This window comes from Ochlerotatus camptorhynchus, unplaced genomic scaffold (genome assembly GCF_037179485.1).
Source record: "Ochlerotatus camptorhynchus isolate MF236.1 unplaced genomic scaffold, CSIRO-AGI_Acam_v1.1 ptg000330l, whole genome shotgun sequence".
NCBI classification, from domain to species: Eukaryota; Metazoa; Arthropoda; class Insecta; order Diptera; family Culicidae; genus Ochlerotatus; species Ochlerotatus camptorhynchus.
In genome coordinates, this window is record NW_027040818.1 from 16,103,409 (window position 1) to 16,126,758 (window position 23,350).

Genomic DNA, 23,350 nt, shown 5'->3' on the forward strand with positions numbered 1-23,350 from the left:
GTGGAATAGTTGGGCATGGATTGGATCCCGAAGTAGTCTAGTAGTTTGCTTCACTGAGAGTCAGAGAGATTCATAGAAGTGGTTTTGGAAGAGAAGAGAGCAAGATAATGAGAGCGGAGCCAAGGGAATTCTCGTGGGAGTTGTGTGGTTATGGATGATACATATTAGAGTGTCCTGAAAAAAGCTTTTTAACCGGTGTGGAGCGAGAGACGCTTTTGACAGAGTGGGTTTATTAACGATGCGATAAACAGATAAATAGTATTACCAGAATAATTTTCAATAAATCTGTATTTGCAGCTTGCTAAATGTACTAATCCAGGATTAATATACAGTCAACTCTCCACAACTCGGTATCAAGTTGTAGAACCATAGTAATTATGAATGTCATGGATACTGCGATGGATGCGCGTGACAAGTCCAATTGCTCCAATGTCGTCCGAACGTTGCTGGTCAATCCGACGGAAACGATTCAGAAGCACTACTCCTTTCTGCTCAATCTGGAAGAGAAACTGCTGAAGGTGATAATTCCGGTCAAGAAGCTCTCGGAGGTTTTCGACGTCGGAATGGATTATGCCAAGAAGGAGGATTCCAAGCTGAGACGTTCGGTTTTGCTATCGCGTTGGAGTTCCGGGAGAATTTGATCGCAGTACCTCAACCAGTGAAATTCGGTTTAAAAATTGTAAGTTAATTAGGTTGAAAGGGAAGCAATAACAAATCCGTGTGATTGTGCCGTGAAAAGTAGTTCGGTATTGTTCAAGTGAGTTTGGTTTGGTAGATGACCAATTAACCGATTGCTGGTGATTCGTTGCTGAAAAGTAGGGTCCTTACATAGCCACATTCTGTCACTCCCGAGCCGTAGCCTTAACATATAATTTTCATATGGTCAGTCAATCATCAGCTTGTCGGTTCCGAAACCTAAGATCCCGAAATCCACGAAGAATTAAAAAAATAAATTATTGACTACCGTAACGTATTAGCACAGACAAACAGACATAACAGATTGTATATTTCTCACTGTAAAACGCTGTACAGACTGGAGAGTTATAACATGTTATAACGGTTGTCAAATAATTACAACACAGAAACCACCATCAAGATAGCGCTATAACATGTTATAACTCTGTAGTCTGAACGTACTATAAAACATCGTCGCTAAAACATTACCACCATCTGTTGAGTACACTGTGGTGGGTAGTACGCTGAACATATGGCGGTAGTGTGTAAACGTCAAACGCAAGGGAATTGACTATGCACGCCACAGGTGGCGGTACTACCAACTACGATACTTTTAAATTGACCGTTAAATGCTTGTTCGATGAACAACTTGCGAGTGTTATGTCTGTTTGTCTGTGGTATTAGCCTACACACTTAATTGCATTCTCGATGTTCGGTACTTTTATTAGCGGACTATACTCGGCGAAACTATTAAATTGCTACAGATTCGGCTAGTTTACCATGTTTATACCGAAACAGTAATGTGAGTAACTGAAGACCAGTAGATAAATCATTTACTGTGTTTTGCTATTTTCATTACTGATATGTTCTGTAAACTTAAATTCTCTCCTGTGGCCAATTATTTCAGTAAAAACTCTTACTGACGTCTCGGTTATCATGCTACTTTTACTGAATGTTCATCACTTAATTACCGAACATTTGTTTAAATTTACTGAACAAACTGTTATTTTTGATTTCAAGTAGAACATCTGCCAAAAACTTCAAAAGCGAGCCATTTTGAATTGCTAATTTTGTCGTACGTAAACATTGAACTGTTTTTGTTTTCCTAAAAAATTTTCACTGATCTTTGTCTAAAAAAAAGGGAATATGGACGGAATTTTCGAGCGGATTGAAGCGATGTAGGAGCGAAGTAAATACTTAGTAAGTAAATTTACTTTAATTATGATTTCTCCGTAGAATACTGCGACGGTAGACGACTGCATAATCTGTTTTTCCTGCTGGCGATCGGTTCCCGGATACTTGGAAGACTTAGGACACCACTTATCTTGGCACATACAAAACGGGGATTTTCAATAGGATGCAATTTTTTTATGATTGCACCTTCCAAAGGTGTCATACGCGGTACACAAACCAAAAATCACTCAAGCGGCACATTAAGGAGAAGCATCCGTTGCTGTCGGAAACTTCTTCCCCAAAATTTAAGGAACTGCGGGAACCTCCTCTCCTTTAGTAGATCTATCAACATGAAAGTAACACCGGGGTGAAGCACAACCGTCCGAGGAAATACTTTCTCTCGATGAAATTAAAAAATAGCTTCGTTGAGCATTTGTCGCTTAGCTGGTGACGTTGGGCCTCCGCAAACCAAGGTTTTGGAAACTATCAAAATTGGTGAAAATGTTGTTTGGAAAGTAGCAGAATACTTGGAAAAGAAGGCTGTTATTTTCCTTGCATCAAAGGGCGTTGATATAAACAACGATGAGGCGCAACAGTTCTTCAATTCGGTCAGGAACATTCTTGGGTCATTTGTGACTTGTCCGGGGGTGAGATTTGAACTCATGACTTTGACGTGAGAGGTAACTCTATGACTAGAAGGTCCCGGAATAACTGTGCTACTTCTAATCTTAATCTGCGAAGGCGGGGGGGGGGGGGGGAGCTCGATCAAGCGGTGTTCTAAAAATCGATTCTAACGGTTTATGTTCATATTCGATACCCAAGTAACAATTTTGGTTTTATGAGGGTTCTGTAGACCATGAGTTAGACTTGTAGCATGCTTTAAAACCTCGATAAAACTGCAATGTTACTTGGGTAGTCAACTTTTTTCCGTATACGTATTGATGGAATTTTAGGCAAGCAAACCGAATGGCAGTAGCTTCCTTTTCAATTAGTGGGTAATTCATTTCTGAACGTGTCAGAGCCTTGGATGCGTATGCTACTGGGCGACCCTGTTGTAATAAAACTGCGCCAAGAGCATGTGAACTCGCATCCACTAAAAGCGTAACAGGAGCATTCACATCGTAATACGTGAGTACCGGAGACGATTGCATCAGATGCTTAATTTTCTGAAACGACTCTTCTTGCTCATGGTTCCATTCCCATTCAGCATCTTTAGACATAAGCCTCCGCAACGGAACTGTAACTTCTGACAAATTAGGAAAGAATTTCTCCATGTACGTTATCATTCCTAATGCCGTTTGAAGTTAAGGCTTGTTTGATGGTGTTTTGAGTTTGATGATAGCTTCCAATTTTTCAGGATAAGCTTTCAAACCACCGGCAGTCACAATGTGACAAAAAAATTAACACTTACTTGATTGAACAAACATTTATCCTTGTTCAGTTTCAATTCCGCTGTATGCAAGCGTTTGATGACTGCCTCCGTAATTGTCGGCAATTTATCCAAGCTTTCCGCATGTACTAGGATTTCATCCATCGAAAACTCCACCCCCTCAATGCCCTCCAGTGTATCACGCATAACTTTTCGAAACACTTCCGGAGCTGATGCAAAACCGAAAGGTAATCGCTTACAGGCGTATCTCCCCCACGGAGTGCCAAAAGTTAAATATTTGGACGTTCTTTCTGTAACCCTGATTTGCCAAAAACCCCTTTTTGCAATCGAGGATGGTAAAATATTTCGCCTTTTTCAATCGGGCAGCTATCTGCTCTATTGTTGTGAGACGGTAATGTCGTCTTAATAAATTGTTATTTACCTGTGACGGGTCGATACAAATCCTTAGCTCATCATTTCGCTTCACCAGTACCATCGCATTAACCACCGGTGTTGGAACGTGAATCCTTTCTATCACTCCTAGACGCTCCATAGATTCTAACTCCTTTTTCGCTGATGATCTGATGCTATGAGGAACATGACGTGCTGGTCTTGCTTCCCATTGAGGATCCGGAATCAAATCTATATCGTACACCTGGTCTTTTAGACAGCCAAGTTCATCATACTGTATTGTCCGATATTTGTACAGTATTCACTCGTGCTATCAGCTTTTGCGCAATACACGTTGCCTTTCCGAGCACTGGCACTACCGATTCTGAGAAAACGCTGAGATGGAATGCCCATCATCTGCGGAAGCTTCATGAAGATGATAAAGGAGACGAAAGTGCATCGTTAGTGTCGCGACCGGCTGGACAATCGAACCCAGGCAGATCTGCCATATTCTTTGGTTTGGATGATCCGGCCGCAGGTTCCTCGAAAATCTTTACTAACAGGCGAGAGCGATGTCACTCGCTTACTCGACTTATTGTCGGATAGGTGCTCGTGCTGCTGTTGTTGTTACACAGCCACTGGTTAATACTGCTGCTGGTTACTGCTGCTGCTGTTGTGGCTTGTACCGCATCTGCCGAAAAAGTCCGAGAGCGCACTTTACTTACTTAAAATGATCTTTATTTCTTGTGTTTGTGTGGTTTACATTTATGAATTTTTCAAGTGACACAGATGCGTCTTTTCAACTTTAGTTCATTTGAGATTTTAATTATTATTTACAGTTACTAGTCCTATCAGACCTATTTTAAAGTATGACCACCTTGGTGGGATTGGTTTGATTTGAATTGGAAAAAGGAGACTACTTATAACTACTATTTACATCTACAACTAACCTACAACTACTATAAAGGGTGATACGGTCAAAATTTGGTCAATATCAACTTGACGTATTTCTTTCAATTTTGCATTTAAAAAACCTGAACACCCCTCATTTTGAAGGTGTGTGTGTGTAGAATGTTGCTCCTATTTTGATTTTGGAATTCACTCTTCAGTTGTTAAAATGCCGTCCAAGCAAGAAGAGCAGCGTATCAAAATTTTGCTCGCGCATCGCGAAAATCCGAGCTACTCGCACGCAAAGTTGGCAAAATCGCTAAAAGTTGCCAAATCAACCGTTACAAATGTAATTAAAGTGTTTGGGGAACGTTTGTCGACAGCCAGGAAGTCTGGATCGGGGGGAAATCGAAAACCGGAAGCCGCTGAGACGACAAAGAGAGTTGCCGGTAGTTTCAAGCGAAACCCTAACCTCTCTCTCCGAGATGCCGCAAATAAGCTGGGTGTATCGTCTACAACCGTGCATCGAGCCAAAAAACGAGCCGGACTATCGACTTACAAGAAGGTAGTGACTCCAAATCGCGATGATAAACAAAATACGACGGCCAAAGGGCGATCCCGGAGGCTGTACACGACGATGCTGACGAAGTTTGACTGCGTGGTAATGGACGACGAAACCTACGTCAAAGCCGACTACAAGCAGCTTCCGGGACAGGAGTTTTATACGGCAAAAGGAAGGGGAAAGGTAGCAGATGTTTTCAAGCACATGAAACTGTCAAAGTTCGCAAAGAAATATCTGGTTTGGCAAGCCATCTGTACCTGTGGCTTGAAAAGCAGCATTTTCATAGCTTCCGGGACTGTCAACCAAGAAATTTACGTGAAAGAGTGTTTGAATAAACGTCTGCTGCCTTTCCTGAAGAAACACGGTTGTTCCGTACTGTTTTGGCCGGATTTGGCATCTTGCCATTACGGTAAAAAGGCCATGGAGTGGTACGCCGCCAACAACGTGCAGGTGGTTCCCAAGGACAAGAACCCTCCCAACACGCCAGAGCTCCGCCCAATTGAGAAATACTGGGCTATTGTCAAGCGGAACCTAAAGAAGACCAAAAAAACTGCTAAGGGCGAGCAGCAGTTCAAGGCAAACTGGCTTTCTGCGGCGAAGAAGGTGGACAAGGTGGCTGTACAAAATCTGATGGCAGGGGTCAAGCGTAAGGTCCGGCAATTCGGATTTGGAAAAGCGGAAGCCTAACTGAATATTTTTCCTGAATTTTATACTAATTGAACTTGAAAAAGAAATTTAATTTGATTTTTTAAATAAACGATTTCACCGATTTACACGCGTTTCCCTTGACCAAATTTTGACCGTATCACCCTTTATACACCTAATCTACTATATACAAATTGCTTATCAAAGCATGTTCTGATAAATTACATTTTTGTGCAAATTTAGTCTTAATTTCGTTAATTCTGCAATCTATGTTGGCAATGCCTGCCTCTTCGTGTAAATTTGTTATTCTAGTGTCAAAAGGACGATCAAGTACCATCCTCAGCACTCTATTCTGAGCGACCTGGATTTTGTTCCTGTGAGTCTGTGCACATGATTCCCACACCGGAGCTGCGTAGAGGATCGCGTGCTATTATTTGTTTGTAGACGGCCAGTTTGTTCACCCTTAAGAGGCGGGATCTGCGGCAAATCAGCGGATACAGACACCTAACCAAGGCAGAACACTTGACTATAGTTTTCTCTACATGCGCACGGAAGAGGAGCTTTTCATCAAACAACATCCCGAGATAGGTTACTTCGGCAGACCACTCAACCCTTGTGCCATCCATGATTACAGTACAAGATGGAGCCGGTTTTAGTTTGGGCAATTGCCGATGGAGGAATATGATCGCTTGTGTTTTGGAAGCATTGATTTTGATTTTCTACGTGGTGGCATAATCAGCAAAGGCGTTAAGGCATCGTTGAAGTTTGTTTGTTATTTCACGAGGCATCCTTCCTTTGACAGCTATTGCGGTATCATCTGCGAACAGGAAGAACACGCAACCGTCTCCAAGGGGAGGAATGTCGGAAGTGTAAATGCTGTAAAGCAAGGGGCCCAGCAGACTACCTTGCGGGACTCCTGCTGGGATCGAAAACGTGTCTGAGAGACAACCATTCAACGATACCTTAAACGACCTTTGCTGGAGGTAGTTACGGGTGATTTTAATAAGATGTAAAGGAAAGTTGAAGTTACAAAGCTTGTACACAAGTCCATCATGCCAAACATTGTCAAACGCCTTTTCAACGTCTAACAAGGCCATGGCTGTGGACTTGGATACAGCTTTGTTACTTCGGATGTTATTCATCACCCGTACTAGCTGGTGATTGGTGGAGTGCCCCTTTCTGAACCCAAACTGTTCCGGAAGGAGAATGTTATTTTCCTCGACAAACTTGAGCAAACGATTGAGAATGAGTTTTTCGAACAATTTGCTCAGCGCTGAAAGGAGGCTGATTGGTCTGTAGCTTGAAAAAAATGTTGGATCCTTACTGGGTTTGCGGATCGGTATGATTTTTGCTACTTTCCAGATGCTTGGAAAGTAGTGCAGTTCCAAGCATCTGTTGAAGATAGTGGTTAGAAGAGACTGCACTTTCATGCTGAGTCCCTTCAAGATCAAGTTGAATATACCGTCTAACCCGGGAGCTTTCATGTTCTTGGTGCATTTCAGCGCTGAGCAAATCTGTTGTACTGTAATCATATCCGCCGGAGGCACGGCACAAGGGGAGGCATCTAGGTTTTGAACGCATAGCGCAACCTGATCTTCGAGCGGACTTTGGATAGTCGAGCCAAGCAAATGCGATGAAGCGACATGCTTGCCGATCGCATTTGCTTTCTCCTGTGGGGTGATTAAAAGCCGATCGTCATCATTTTCGACTCTGAGAGGTGGAAAGGGGTTTGGGATGAGTTTCCAGGACCTTGGACAACACGCCCGAAACTTTCATTTCGGAGTGAGTCCATTCTGGAAGCAATCTGCCTGTTCAGATCGGCCATTTCACGTTTTTTGCCCAGGTCTCCAGTCCTCTGAAACTGGCGTCTATGCACATTTCTCAATCGAATCAATAATTAGGTGTGGGAATCAATAGCAACAAACTTACCCCTCACAGGAACTCGTCGAACGCATGTCTCGTCAGCCTCGGATATGGCCTGTCCGAGAGCGCAGTTTGTGCTCTCTTATTTATACCCAAGATCGTTTCATTTCCCCTTTTCTTCTGACCAATGAGCATCATGATAACGATTTTAGTAAGAAGGGAGATTTATTGACGCTCAACTCTATGCTTTCATCTACTCCATCTATCGTATAAAAATTAACACTACAGTCTGTTATTTGAAATTAGCATCTTCAACTATGTAAATCGTTGACTTCACGTAGAAGTAATACTAAAAACATATAGTCAAAGTACATAACTCTGGATGGGAGCATACCATCAATTACTGTCAATGGTCGAAAGGTACAGTAGCAGCACCTACCCCACCCGTGTCCCCTCGAGATCGTCAAGTCGACGATGACAGGAGCACATATCGTGGTAGGGGTAAACAATAGTTGCAATTTCTAAACCTACGACTGGATGCCTTCCTTCAAATAACAACTGAAGTGCGGTAAAAAATCGGTAGAACTGTTTCAAACACACAGTTGGTACATGAGCGGGTCGGTTTTCATCTCTTTTTGCCAGTGGTGGCGGGGGGGGGGGGACACCCCTCACCATCCCTCTCCAAAGGGGGAGTTTGGTAAAGAGAGATGAAAAAACCGATTTGTACCTTCCTTAAAAGTTGTCCTAGCTCACTTGTCTAATATCTATATACAATCTTCACACTGCCGTACTCTAACGGAACTATCAACTCTATGCTTTCATCTACTCCATCTATCGTATAAAAATTACCACTACAGTCTGTTATTTGAAATTAGCATCTTCAACTATTATAATTATTATTATTTTTTTTTATTATTATTTCAATCCTGTCTCTACAGTTAGCTGGTAGGATTTCGGATGACGTACAAAATGAAGCAGAAGCTGAGACTAGCGTCAACTGGAACAGATGTTCACCCGTGAAGACATCAAGTGATGGTGACACAGTGACTCGTGCCGGTCACACCGTGAAGACCAATAAATTAAGTGATTTTGAATATTATTGAAAAGGGAAGATGTAACGTATTAGCAAATATATCATATTAACAATATGATCCATTCATGCCTTTTCTAAATGTTGCAATGGCGACCCACAAAATAATGCTTCACGCACCATCTAGCGTTGAAAAAGGTCAGCAACAATCATTCAATTACAATCGAGGGGTGCGAATATAGCACTTATTACAAAAGTAAGAGTCAAATTATTTTCATTAATTACATTGTGTATATTACTTTAAAATTTGTCTAACATGTCACTGTTGTCACCAAATAAAATAAAATGCTGAAATACATTCATTTGAAATATTAAACAAACTTTCATTTGGTTTACCCCTCGTGACGATAAACAAATACAATGGTAGCCTTTTCGACCACAGAGATGCTTTCATCGCTAAAAATTCGGTTCGCCAGCTAAGCGAAAGAGTGGATCGTATTGTTAATATAATATATTTGGTATTAGCCTACCTGCACTAACGATTTTATTGTACCTCTAATACCTTTGTACTTCAACCTTGTTGTAAACCTACCTTATTTCACATACTACCTTGCAATAAAGACTTGACCATGGATGTGCTCATAATTAAAATAATGGTCATGATCATACTTTGACATACAAGTGCATCTGCGGCATTACAGCAACAAACAACTACACTAGCAATCGTTCACATGACAGTTTTAAAAATATTTATATGATTTTAGAACTATAGCTTAGATTTGGAAAACTATGCAGAACAACTTTGTCAAGACCGCAAGTCAACTCGACTTCTAATCTAATCTAACATAATACAAACGCAGCCAGTGCGAGAAAGCATCGTGGAAAATGATTAGGTTAGATACCGCCTAATCATTGTTCTTTCAGCATTGATGTTTGCAGCATATCTGAGATATGACACAAACATCAAAACGGCTAGGCCTACTGCGTTGCATTTGCTGCAAAGATGATTCTGTGAAAAGATTCGAGTTTAAATAAATATAAAGGGGAAATGGCTCTAATTTATTTATTTATTTATTGTTCCAATGATTCATCTGACATATGGTTGTCCTAATGAATTAAAAAAGTATAATTAAATCAAAAACAGGATACGCTCTAACTCAGGACAGTCTTCTAATAAAAACAGTTAACGGCACATTAAAGTCAAACAATGCATAGACGTCATTCAATGCATTAGCGACGGCTCGGATAGGTTCATTGAACCCATATTGCCGATTACGAGCTGCGAGATGTACAAAACTACGCTGTCTAATCACTCTCTCAGGTGCGTAAAAGAAAAGCTGTTGAAGTAATTCGGGGGAAGCTATTTCGCTGGTAATGATCTTAGGGTGGTGGTGGTGTCAATTCCAAGCAGACGACAGCGATCCACGTAAGACGGCAAGTTAGCCGTGTCACGCCAAGGCAAATGACGAAGCACGTAGTGAACAAACTTTCTCTGTACACTCTCAAATCTGGCCATCCAGCATGCTCGGTATGGGCACCAGACGGCAGCACTATACTCTAAGATTGAACGTACTAACGAACAATACGGCGCCCGCAGGCAAAGCGGATCGCGAAAGTCTTAAGATAGTTTGAACATAAAGCCAAGCTGCCTGTTAGCTTTTGTCAGGATGTCATTGTAGTGCGGTTCGAAGGTCAATTCACAGTCGAGTGTTACTCCCAAATCTTTGACCTGGCTAATCCTCTCTAATCGTTGCCCGGAAATGGAATAATCAAATATTGTGTGTGGCATGATAATTTCTCATAATGGGATTATACCATCTGTTTTCTGTTTATGACCGTACGACCATAGAGGTAACTCTAAGACTAGAAGGTCCCGAAATAACGTGCTCAACTTTTTGGCTCAGCTCTGGTACTATCTTCGGTCCCAAGCTAATCGATTCACCCCTCGAAACATAGGAAAATCCACTAGACCCTCTGTTTGTGCAAACGTGTACTACATGCGCAACTACCCTACTATCTCAAGGGGTACATCTATCCTCACACAGATGTCGCTAGTAGTAATCACAAGTGTCTCTTTCTGTTGTGTACTGTTTTGTATTGTACATATTTGACAAATAAAATTATAGTTCGTATGCCTCTGCCATGGCAGGACGGCCAATCCAACGGTCGTGTTTTACTTTATATAGTTCTCCGTAAACACAACGTAAATAGGGTCCAGCCCGTGCGCGATCACCCTCATTTTATCTGTCGAACTTTCATAGCGAATCAAAACAAACATTGTGTAGTAGTAGAATTTCAACTAGAATGGGGTACGTTAATCGTTTGCTTGGGATCAATAGGCTAGTCAAGTAGTAAGCCGATTTAAAATCGTTAGTTTCGTATTGATTGTTGGTGCGACTGCGCCCACTGATGGGAAACGGACGGAGCTCAAATGCATTTGTTGGAGAATCGCTTATAGCAATCGTGACTTGATTTGGTGAGGCGGAAAAGCAAAAAGGCGGCATTTCTCCGGTTCAGATTAAGCAGTTTGCTCACCGAGAAGAACTGACAATGGCAAACCGACTTCGTTCTTTTTAGAGTTTACAAACGACCAGAAACGCTTTGGATTTCTGCGAAAAGATGATGAGAACAACACTAATCGCAACATAGTCGGTTCGACGGAAATCCAGTGAACGATTATTTTCGGAACAATCCTCAAAAACGATTGGCGCTGGGAGGTTCATCAGGACGTCTAAAGCAGGGTGGTCTGCATCTAGAAATATCAGAGGTTCTATGACTTCCGAAACGGTGCATGCCAGAGTTGCAGCTTCGTTAGATAGAACAAGGTCTAGAAAGCGAGCGTTCCTATTCAATACACCCATTGATCTGCGTGAGGCCATGTAAGCGTTGAACTAGCAGCCGATAGAACCGATTGAGGCTCAACCTGGAAAGACCCATCGTACGGCTTACTCCACCGGAGCAAAGGCTGGTTATAATCTCCGAGCTGCAGAGCATAGTCAGTGAATTCCAAATTGGAAACAATAGCACCGATGGAGTTCACATGCACACTTAAAAATACCTAATCTTACACGTGACGGAATCCATCTTTGACATAAAGGATGAGACGTAAACAAACGTGTCATGTAAAATTATGTGCTTCGACACTGAAAAGTTCGAAATTACGTTTGATTGAGCTGAATTTCGCGTCTATTATGACTCAATTTTATGTCAAAATTAACGCTCGTATATGTCAGTCTCAGAGCACCTAAATTTACAGCCCAGTGGCAGGCGCGTAGGCAACATGTTATACCATGACAGCGGGCCCAGCACAGCAAAATGAACGTTTTGAGCCCGGGACATGCTGCCTACTGTCAAACGCTGCTGTTGGTATAGGCCTTGCCACTGGCCTGTAAATTTACATTAAATTTTCTAAGTGTGTCCTGAATTCTAAGGTCCTGAATACCAATGACATCGTTGCGGCGGTCAGGAGGTAAATAGATCACGACTACACTAATAACTCGACTTGGCGTAGTGATTCTAACCCACAGCTGTTCTAGAGCATCGAATACAGGTGTCGGATCGATATAACTGTTCCAACGAGATGAAACAGCGATTAGGACACCTCCACCACGGGTTTGGTTTTTGCACTGTTGGAGGCATTACGGTCTGTGCGATAAACCGAAAAGGCATTTCGAAACAGTTGAGCACTGTATAAACGGTCATCGAGCCATGTCTCCGTCAATACAATGACATCATAATCGCACTTGCTAGCAGACAAAAAGAACGAATTTACCTTGGTCCGTAGTCCTCGAACATTCTGGTAGTATATGCGCAGGAGATGAGCTACGTTTACAGCGCTAACTGCAACAGATGCGTTGTCGGCCGATGGAGCCGTGGTGGAAGGTGAAGAGCTGCATACAATACCACTAGAATTCGAACAGACATCAGGAAGAGGCAATCCAACATTAACGTGGTACTTGCCTACTAGAGCAGGTTGGAAGACCCTCTCTCTACATCTAACAACGGGTCTGGGACGACTGTGAAGAGCGCAGGCAGTGGTATGCAGGACCGTGTCGGAGAGATCGAGGGCTTCTAAAGTGCTTTCCACGACGCGTCCCTGGAATCCAGTGTTTGAAGCATCCCCAGCGTGTTCAGAATAAAGTTCAATGTGACAGGTACAGTGTGCAGTGGCAGAACAAATAGTCCAACTGTGGGGCGAAACATCTTCAGGCCGGGAACACACATTATTACATTGATACTTGCATTGTTGATCAAGCTGGAAGACCTCTTCCCGTACTCAAGACACAGGGCCAGGACGACTTGGACTGCATTGATGAGGAAACGGCTCGACTGTGCTAACGTGCGTCCCGGAGATTCACTTTCAACTGCTGGATCAGGATGACTGCAACAACATACAACACGAACCAGCGCGGCAGAGTTCAGTGGCATAGGAACCAGCGTGGTAGTTTCTGAAATGCGGTCAGGTGCAACCAGAGCGACCACATTGGCTGGCACTGCTGCGAGTATTTGCCTAATGTTGGCCTATGGATCTAAGATTGGGCCCATTGCTAAAAATCTGCTATTTTTTTTAAATTTATCTACATGAACGTGTCATTGGGACGTACTAATGGATATTTTTGTTCGCTATTGAAAATTTAGTCGATTGCGGAATTTATGTATGGGCCCAAATTAGGGGCATTTAGGCCGACATTACATCCATTTCCCCTATTTAAACGGCAATGCATTTCGTAAATCTACAGGGGTGGAAGGACGTGGACATACCGTACCAAACATTCCGAGCTATGTAAGAGTGAATTTAACAATCATGTATGATGTAATGAATGGTTTATATAATAGAGTATCATTGAAGGATCTCACATGGAGGCATGTTCCCCAAATTCCAAATTTATAGATAGAAATTGAATGATCTTACCAAAACTGGTCTTCTTGACTGTGATCATCAACTTTCCCGGACTTCTCTATTCCACGATATTCTTCAGTAGCCCTTTAGCTGCTTTTTGTAGTCCTCCGCCAGACGCTTTGTTTTCATCACACAACTCGCAACGAACGCCGTACACGCATCTTCGTTCTCTTCTGTTTTCTTCTTACCGCGTTTTCCAATCAGCACTAACTGTAGTTCAAACACCTATTCTCATTTGAACCAAACAATCACTTCACCGGTTGCAAAACGACCCGAAGGATCAAGGAATTTGCCATCGTAATGGTTTTCACAGATCACACTTTCAATATCGGCCAAAAGGAAAATGTTCGTTTGAATTTTGTTAGAGCACCACCCTTACAAGAAAATACTCGTGCTGATTTAGCATATAATTGAATTTCCGTCCTCTGTATCACACTACACATTCGATCATTATATACAGCAACACAGATTAGATAAGCTTATCACTGCTTTCGGCTATCGAAGCAGTGATCGATCGGAAAGACCTTTTGCTAATCCGTTTTCACATATTGATTCTCCCAGCAGAGATCAGATCTCTGTGCTGGACCGACAGATCATTCGAAATATACACCTCAATCCAAACGTACCTACATACACGTCGTCCGCTTCTATCTTACGATAACCGGGAGAGTGAAATAAATCTTAGTTCGTATCGTTTTTTTGAACCGTGCCTTTCTTTTTCTATTGCTAACGGAAAGAAGTAGTGTTCAATTGCCACCGATTCTCGCGCCTTTGTCGACCCCGCTTAATCAAACTTTATGCCAAAGATTCCCGCAAGTCAATTCGACTTCTGTGCAAAAAGTTATAAATTTTATACTACAGGCCTAGTGTTCCGCGCACACCCATAAGCTTATATATTGCGGATCTTAAGCAAAAATGCCATCCGGCGGCTACCGTAGAGTTCTACCGCAGCTGTCAAAGTTCTACTGCCAGTTTAAAATTGATCTGAAATCTGGAAAATAAACATAGTGTGCATTGACAAACTCGAGGTATTTTTGCTTTAAGAGGAAGAGGAGACAATAGGGGACTTTTATGAACCAATTTTCTGTCAAACGCGAACCAGCGTCTGATTGGTCGGGCGAACGTATAGAACCGCGAGAACTATTACAACAGGGATTCGATTGCCTTGTATTTTGACAGTAGACTGCATCGCCCATAATGAACTAGTTTTTGCACGGTCGTTTCCGCGAGAGAAGAAGAACTCGTCTGAGACAAAAAGAAGCCAGTTGTCTCCTCTTCATCTTAGTTTTTGCTGGCGATTCTTTCAAGACTTTGTTTATATGTCAGCTGCGGTGGAACTTCTCCTTCTTCTTTAAATTTATCCGAAAACAGGAAATCTTGCGTCACTTTTCAAATAGACCGATGTACAATATCCACCATTTTGAGAAAATCGAGGATGAAGTTCGACAGATTGTTATTTTAACTCAGGGTTGCATCCACTTACTTGCAATAAAAAAATATTTTTTTTGAATTATGCAATCATTAGATGATATAATGATATGTTGTACTTGTAAGTAACAAGAAGAGGGTGTAAAGTACGTGTTTGATTCATAAAACCTGTCAATTTCGCTTTCAGGGCGTCACAATCAGCGATCTTATGATTCGTGAGCGTTCACTCAGAGTAAGCGCTCACGAGTCGAAAAAACGATTATTGTGACGCACTTAAAGCAATAATGACAGATTTGATGTGTCAAACACGTACTTTACGATCTCTTCTTGTAGCTTACAAATACTAATTATCATTATACCATCTCATGATTTCATAATTCAGAAAAACATTTTTTACAGCAAGTGAGTAGAAGTAACCCTGTTAACTGTTTAGAAACAATACATTTTCCAATACTATTTTTAATTTTGTCAGTGAATAATAACGTTGAAAAAGAATGAAAAATGTTGAAAAACCACATGGGACGTTTTGACAAGTCAAGTTGTACATCGGACATGTCATATTGGATGATTTTGCTCAAGGACATAATCAATTAGTGTTACATTGGACGATTTGTTCTAAAGGGTGATACGGTCAAAATTTGGTCAAGGGAAAACGCGTGTAAATCGGTGAAATCGTTTATTTAAAAAATCAAATTAAATTTCTTTTTCAAGTTCAATTAGTATAAAATTCAGGAAAAATATTCAGTTAGGCTTCCGCTTTTCCAAATCCGAATTGCCGGGCCTTACGCTTGACCCCTGCCATCAGATTTTGTACAGCCACCTTGTCCACCTTCTTCGCCGCAGAAAGCCAGTTTGCCTTGAACTGCTGCTCGCCCTTAGCAGTTTTTTTGGTCTTCTTTAGGTTCCGCTTGACAATAGCCCAGTATTTCTCAATTGGGCGGAGCTCTGGCGTGTTGGGAGGGTTCTTGTCCTTGGGAACCACCTGCACGTTGTTGGCGGCGTACCACTCCATGGCCTATTTACCGTAATGGCAAGATGCCAAATCCGGCCAAAACAGTACGGAACAACCGTGTTTCTTCAGGAAAGGCAGCAGACGTTTATTCAAACACTCTTTCACGTAAATTTCTTGGTTGACAGTCCCGGAAGCTATGAAATGCTGCTTTTCAAGCCACAGGTACAGATGGCTTGCCAAACCAGATATTTCTTTGCGAACTTTGACAGTTTCATGTGCTTGAAAACATCTGCTACCTTTCCCCTTCCTTTTGCCGTATAAAACTCCTGTCCCGGAAGCTGCTTGTAGTCGGCTTTGACGTAGGTTTCGTCGTCCATTACCACGCAGTCAAACTTCGTCAGCATCGTCGTGTACAGCCTCCGGGATCGCGCTTTGGCCGTCGTATTTTGTTTATCATCGCGATTTGGAGTCACTACCTTCTTGTAAGTCGATAGTCCGGCTCGTTTTTTGGCTCGATGCACGGTTGTAGACGATACACCCAGCTTATTTGCGGCATCTCGGAGAGAGAGGTTAGGGTTTCGCTTGAAACTACCGACAACTCTCTTTGTCGTCTCAGCGGCTTCCGGTTTTCGATTTCCCCCCGATCCAGATTTCCTGGCTGTCGACAAACGTTCCCCAAACACTTTAATTACATTTGTAACGGTTGATTTGGCAACTTTTAGCGATTTTGCCAACTTTGCGTGCGAGTAGCTCGGATTTTCGCGATGCGCGAGCAAAATTTTGATACGCTGCTCTTCTTGCTTGGACGGCATTTTGACAACTGAAGAGTGAATTCCAAAATCAAAATAGGAGCAACATTCTACACACACACACCTTCAAAATGAGGGGTGTTCAGGTTTTTTAAATGCAAAATTGAAAGAAATACGTCAAGTTGATATTGACCAAATTTTGACCGTATCACCCTTTACATGATGCTAGATTTATTTTCACAGATGTCATAGTAGAGTACCTAACTTTAGATTGGCCGCGCCTTTAGAAAATCCATGTCAATGTGTGTCAAATGTCAAATCCATTCATGTTAGGCAGTCCGAGTGACCGAAGTAACAAACATGTACCCATCATTTCAAACTGTACATTGGACAATTTTTGACCTATGATTATCTTAAATAAATGAAAGTAAATTTGGATGGATGTTTTTGTATCACATACAATGATAGAAGAGCAATAAGGCCTGTACTCGAAAAAAATGCACCAGACAAAAGTGTTCACCAAAAATTTATTTTAAGTCGGATTTTCTTGAAACTTTCAGGGAAGGAACTAATACATATGGATTATGTTTCGGCATAATTACTTTATTCAATTTCCTTTCCATCGCTGAAAGCCCGCACCTTTCCCTTAAGACCCCTCATTACATTTTGTGCAATGATGAAGCCGACCTTTTTGGTCACTTTCATCCATTCTTTCTTCAACTCCAGCTCGTTCTTAAACACCTTGGACGATTTTCTAACTTTGGCCTTCATTATGGCTCAAAATCTTTCCACCGGACGAATCTCTGGTGAATTTGGGGGGTTGGCGGTTTTTGGTACAAAAACAACGTTATTGTCTCTGTACCAATACAACGTCGATCGTGCGTAATGGCATGATGCCAGGTCCAGCCAAACCCATTGTGATGTACGGTTTACTCAGTTTACCGCATTGGCATATGGCCTGCCAGAGCAAGTATTTTTTGGCGAATTTGTCCACTTTCTTCTTCCTTATGTCTTCCGGAACATCAAACCGTGATTTGGCAACGTAGAACTCCAGCCCCGGTATCTGCTTTGCGTCTGCCTTGATGTAGGTTTCGTCATCCATAATCACACACATCGGTTTCGTTAACCACTCTCGATATAGCTTCCTTGCGCGAGATTTGGCCGCCGTGTTTTGTTGATAAGGCCTTCGGGACCTTGAATTCACGAAGCTCAGCTTGTTTCATGGTTTCCTGAGCGAACCAGGCGGAACACTTTGCCTTCAGAGCGGCGTCGCGAATCGAAAGGTTCGGATTACGCTTGAAATAATTCAACACCTTCCGGGCCTTCACAGGGTCAGCTGTCTTCGATTTTCTTCCACTTCCAGCCCACCGCTCGCTTGTCTGGGACTCCTTAAACGTTTTTACCACCCGAGACACAGTTGTATGGGTGATTCCCAGTTGTCTTCCGATCCATCTCATGGTCGCAGTCGGATTTTCCATGACGGCGCGCAAAATTCTCCGGCGATTTTCTTCTTGTTTCGATGACATCTCAATAACCACTGAACCGATTGTTATGAAATTTTGCACATGTAAACAATTCCCTCCAAACTAGTTGTACCCAGATTTTCATAAATTTTTACCCACGGATAAAAAAGTTACACACGGATAAAAATGGTACATTTTTTTTCGAGTACAAGCCTTAGTTTGTATCGTTTGACTCGATTTGTTTACATTTGTTACATTGGTCTATTTGAAAAGTGACGCGAGAAATAAATCTCTGGAAAGACAATATACGCCTGTAGGTATGCCTCCCGCTGTAAAAAATGCACCATCTCCAAAACTCCGATAGAATAATTCAAACCCAACCGATTCAGAAATTTCAGCACACAAGCTAACTTCAGGCGAAGTTGATTAATCCACCACTTCGGACATGGCGTGCATCGTCACCTTTAGTGACCAACGAGCTTTAACCCACCCACCGAAACCCGAGTCCCGAAATCCGTCACCCATCGCCGCGGCAACAGCTGATCAACACGTAGTCACTTCCGCATTGAAAATCAGCTGACACCGCATTTCCACAACCTTCAAAATTAATGACTGCACCAATACAATGGCATCGCCATTCGCTCCGCTCAATTTCGGGGAAAAGGGAAAAACTGAGAGTTGATCCTTTCTCTCTCCCTCTCCCATTTCGTTCCGAGAGAGAAAAAAAGCTCCCCTCTTTGGCAGGATTTTCCAGGACATGAAAAACTCCTGCAGTCGCACCGTTTGCATTCAGTCTTCGTTGACTTTTCACCCGATTCGGTTGGTTTGATCGCGCGGAACTTGGATCCTGTGCCTCGGTCACATACAGTTAATGACACTTGTATCAGACGGAGTGCAACACATCAGGGAGGATGTTATTTTCCTAGAGGATAAAAACTGTGAAGTTCTCGGTTCGTGCGGCCTACTGCGGTTTTCCCTTCGATCATCGTCCCGTTTCCATCTGCTGACAAGCAGGGCAAAGTAGGCATCCTGCTGTGGTTTAATTTCGTACAGTTCGTAGTAAGAACTGGTGCAAGTGTCTACCAGCCCCCCACTCCCCTCACCCGTCAGTACAGTGTAGTAGCTAGCGCGTTGGTGAAGCATCCTTCGGATAGAGAAAAAGTGATACTTTGTTTGTTGGTGGTTTCCGGTTTGAGGAGTAGATTTCAGCGAGAGAGTGTGGCAATCAAGGATACAAACGATTACCGAAAGAAGAAAAAACAGATTGGCAGCTGCAGGGGAAAAAAGGCCTCCCGGAAAATATTGATTGCAACAAAGTTTATTTTTTGCTGCCTGCTTGGAAGCTCCACAGTGTGTACCTCTATCTGAGGAGGAAGCAAAATAAATCATCACAGAAGAGTGGCAAAAAATCTCGGTGAGCTTTTAGTTCGTTTTTTTTTTTTGAGTTTGGAGTACACAGAATCGTGCCAGCTGTGCGAGTGGTGTAGGCTTGAAATTCGTTGTGGTTTTGTACTTTTGTTTTTGTGGAGCGGAACAGCTGCCGTAGTGGGACATCAGGGGGACAATCACACTGAATGGATGCGTTGTTTGGTAAGTCAATGAATTCATGTTTCCCGCGAATTTTCGATGCACTTTTTGCGTCCGTTCGTTCGCATACGCTTGGGAAAGTTTTCCGTTATTTCATCCAATTGAAATTTATTGGTGTAGATATTTATTCTGAATGACAATGTGTTGGATGAATTATTTTCAAGGAAAATGTGATCTGTTATTTGGCAGATGGAAATTTTGCAAACGAAATGATCATCGGCATAAATAAAATGTTGAATTATCATCAAACGTTAAATGCCACGTGTAAACATAGGGTAGGTGTTCCAGTAATAGTGGTGTACCTATAGTTGCGGTAAGGAGGTTGTGCCGGAATAGTGAGGAGGACCCGGTACAACCTCCATCGGTAGCTGTCCTAAAATAAAGCATATTTGCATATTTCAAACTTAAAGTTAGCCCAAAAATAACGGAAAATCATTAATTTTCCTTGAGATTTTCACTCCTTTGCACCTATAGTTGCGGTAGTGTTCCTATAATAGTGGAACCCCTAAGAAAACCACGCATTCCACTATTAAAGGAACCAAAGTTAGCAGCTAACACAACTACTGGAACAGTGTTCCTATTAATGGAGGATGAGTTTTCTGAAATTGTATGCAATTTTATTACAGTGTAATATTTTTCTATCAAAATAGAGGTTGAAAGCTATAGATTGACGTATAACAATTGTGTGTACATCGTATATTTATTGTTTAATTAATAAAATGGCTTAGTATCTCCACTACTGGCTCACCCACCCTATGTGTCAGATAGATAGATAGATAGTAATCTTATTATAAAAAATCACATGGCACATGAACACAATATGTGGATTTTTTTTCTAGTGTATTAATGAGAACTGTGAAGTTGTAAGGTTTTAAAAAGAATAATTGTAAATCTCATTTACCCCACGTAATTTGAGTCTGTCAGGGTTAGTGGTCCAAATCACCAACAAGCCCGCTAGTCATCCTGTTTTGTTTTTATAAAAGTCGCTTTACAGTTTACAGTTGTGCAGTTGTTACAGTTTTTACAGTAGCAGAAAGGGTTGGATTAAAGGTGGATACGTTGAAGACAAAGTGGCTAGAGGAATCGAGCACGATATGACTCGCATAGGCAGAAGTTTGATAATTGACAGAGACGAGGTTGAGGTGGCGGATGAATTTCCCGAGCAGATTAATACTTATTTTGATATTCTGATGTAATCGTTCATAACAACATAACTGGAGTTAATCGTCATCAGTTAAAAAATGTGATCTAAATGTTATATGAAGATGATCAAAATGATAACCAATTTTTGCCAGCCTAAAAATCAAATCAATTACTTATTAAGATACTCATATTTTTGACAATAATTATGAAAATGAGTAATCAATATGTAAATATTTATGTTATGGAAATACAAAATCAAAAATCTTAATTTAGGAGCATTTTAATATTTTAATTAAAACGGTGGTATCATCCAATGCAACCATTTCCAACCATGGAGAACATAGGACCTTCAATGTGCAAAGTAATGTTGTAAGCACTAAGGAATTCGTCTTTACTTCCTTACGGAAGTGCTAACTGTGCCATCTTAAAGTACAGAACGGGAAATCAGAATGAATCGCTTTTGCCATTTTAGATAAACCCCAAAGGCATCCATAAAATATTTCGATATTTTGTATGGTTATGCTTTAAATTTGGACCAATTTATTGACGTTAATAATTGGATCAGAAACATTCAGAAAACGGGTAATAGATCGCTTGTGGTCCCGCATCATCTGTCCATCCAACGAACCATCATAAGGAGAACCGAAAACATCGGAAACCCGAACCACAGCTTCAGCGACCGGAATTCCGTTGAACATTAAACTGGGATTATCCTTCGTTCGGCCATATAATGCACTCGCGAACTTCTCTAGAAAAATGTTATGAAGTGGCAGAGCGCTTCCAGCCAAAAATCTAAATAAACGTGACGAACAATTCTATAACCGGAAAATTTCACGAAGCAAGGCACACTTCGATCATCAGGTCACAACTTGACACCATTCTCAACTAAAAATGTTTAAAAAACGGCCATGACCACTTTGACCAAGGACTACGTCTTTCGGAAAGATGGCCAATTCAGGGAAATGCAACGAGAATTGGTCAGACTTTACATGCTAATAACTTGGCCAATAATAATTGGATTTTTAAGAGTTGTATGTCGATCGATTCACCAGTGTTATAACATTTGTGTGGTTTGTCACACATTATAATTGTAAAATATTTAAATAATTAACAATGAAGAAATATAGATTTATTCAAATTTCCCATACATTTTCTTAGGTGCTCACTCAAGCCGAAGCCGCACAATCATTCAACGTTGCACTTTGGACAGTTCGACCTCGGACTTGTTCGCTGCAGCGTGGACATCGTAGCATTCCTAGCAACTCAATACATACATCTCACACCAATGAAAAACAACCTACACTTTTAAAAGTTTCTTCATACGAATGAGTAAAAGTGACTCATTCTCTGAGTAAGATTCGATTTCAGTGAACAACGCAACGAACACCCCCGTTTATCACTCGGCAGTCAAACAATGACTGTAGACAAACTTAGTAGTAGTAAAATTCTTCTATATTTATGATTTGTTACGTGGTTTACAATTGTTAATACAGGGCAAGAGGTTAGCCAGAAGGGCTCTTCATATTTGGAGAAATTTTTGATTTTGTGTTTGTGCATGTCGTATTTAACTGTTGTAATGTTTTACAATTCTCTTCTTGTGAAGAATATTTGATATAAATGTTTTAATTTGTTATTCTACTTTCTTTACCTAACTTAGCTTAACCTAACCTAACATGCCAGATCCCTGATGATCTGTTGATCGGATCGCCTACAGTAATCGCTGAACCTTGCGATGGATTCAGCTCTCCGTAACTCCAGTGTCTGAAGACCAGCCAGGCGGTGGACCTCAGAGTTTCTAGTCTTCGGTGGACTATTGAGGATCATTCTCAGGATCTTATTCTGGATCCTCCCAGATTGGCATCCCGTATTCTATTACGGGAAGGATGATTTGTTTGTAGATAGCAAGCTTATTTTTCAGGGACAGGGTAGCCCTCCTGTTGATGAGTAGATGCAACGATCTTATCAAGATGTTACACTTGGTTTTGATTTGGTCAACGTGCTTCCTGAAAATCAGCTTGTTGTCCAGTGTTAAGCCGAGGTAGACTACCTCTTTCGACCATTCCAACACTGTGCCGTTCAGGCAGATTTTATTATTCACCGACGGAACAAGTCTGGGAGATTTAGAGTGTTGAAAGATAATGAACTGGGTCTTTGCCGCGTTGATACGGATCTTCCTGCTGTTGAATTATTCAGACAAGGCGTCCAGGCCTCTCTGAAGTTTGGCAGTCAGAGCTCCGATCACCCTACCCTTGTAGACGATGGATGTGTCATCCGCGAACAGAGACAACGATCCACCATCAGGGAGAGCCGGCATATCGGAGGTGAACAGGTTGAATATAAAGGGGCCAAAACTGCTTCCTTGTGGAACCCCAGCACGGATGTTTAAAGCACCCGATGTGATGCCATTCAGAGAGACTCGGAACGTCATGTTCGATAGATAGTTGTTAATTATCTTCACTAGGAAGATTGCAAGACCGTAGTGGTGCAATTCGAACACCAGGCCATCGTGCCAGACATTGTCGAATGCTTTTTC

General features: G+C 41.7%; 1 protein-coding gene across 1 annotated transcript in view; it reads left to right on the forward strand.

Moving 5' to 3' along the window:
• Positions 1 to 18,906: 18,906 nt before the first annotated feature.
• The window catches only part of Csgalnact (Chondroitin sulfate N-acetylgalactosaminyltransferase), a 288,310-nt gene continuing 283,866 nt past the window's right edge, over positions 18,907 to 23,350 (forward strand). The window contains exon 1 of the mRNA XM_065230454.1: positions 18,907 to 19,677. The gene's annotated coding sequence lies outside the window, so the exon portion shown is untranslated. The remainder of the gene's footprint in view (positions 19,678 to 23,350) is intronic.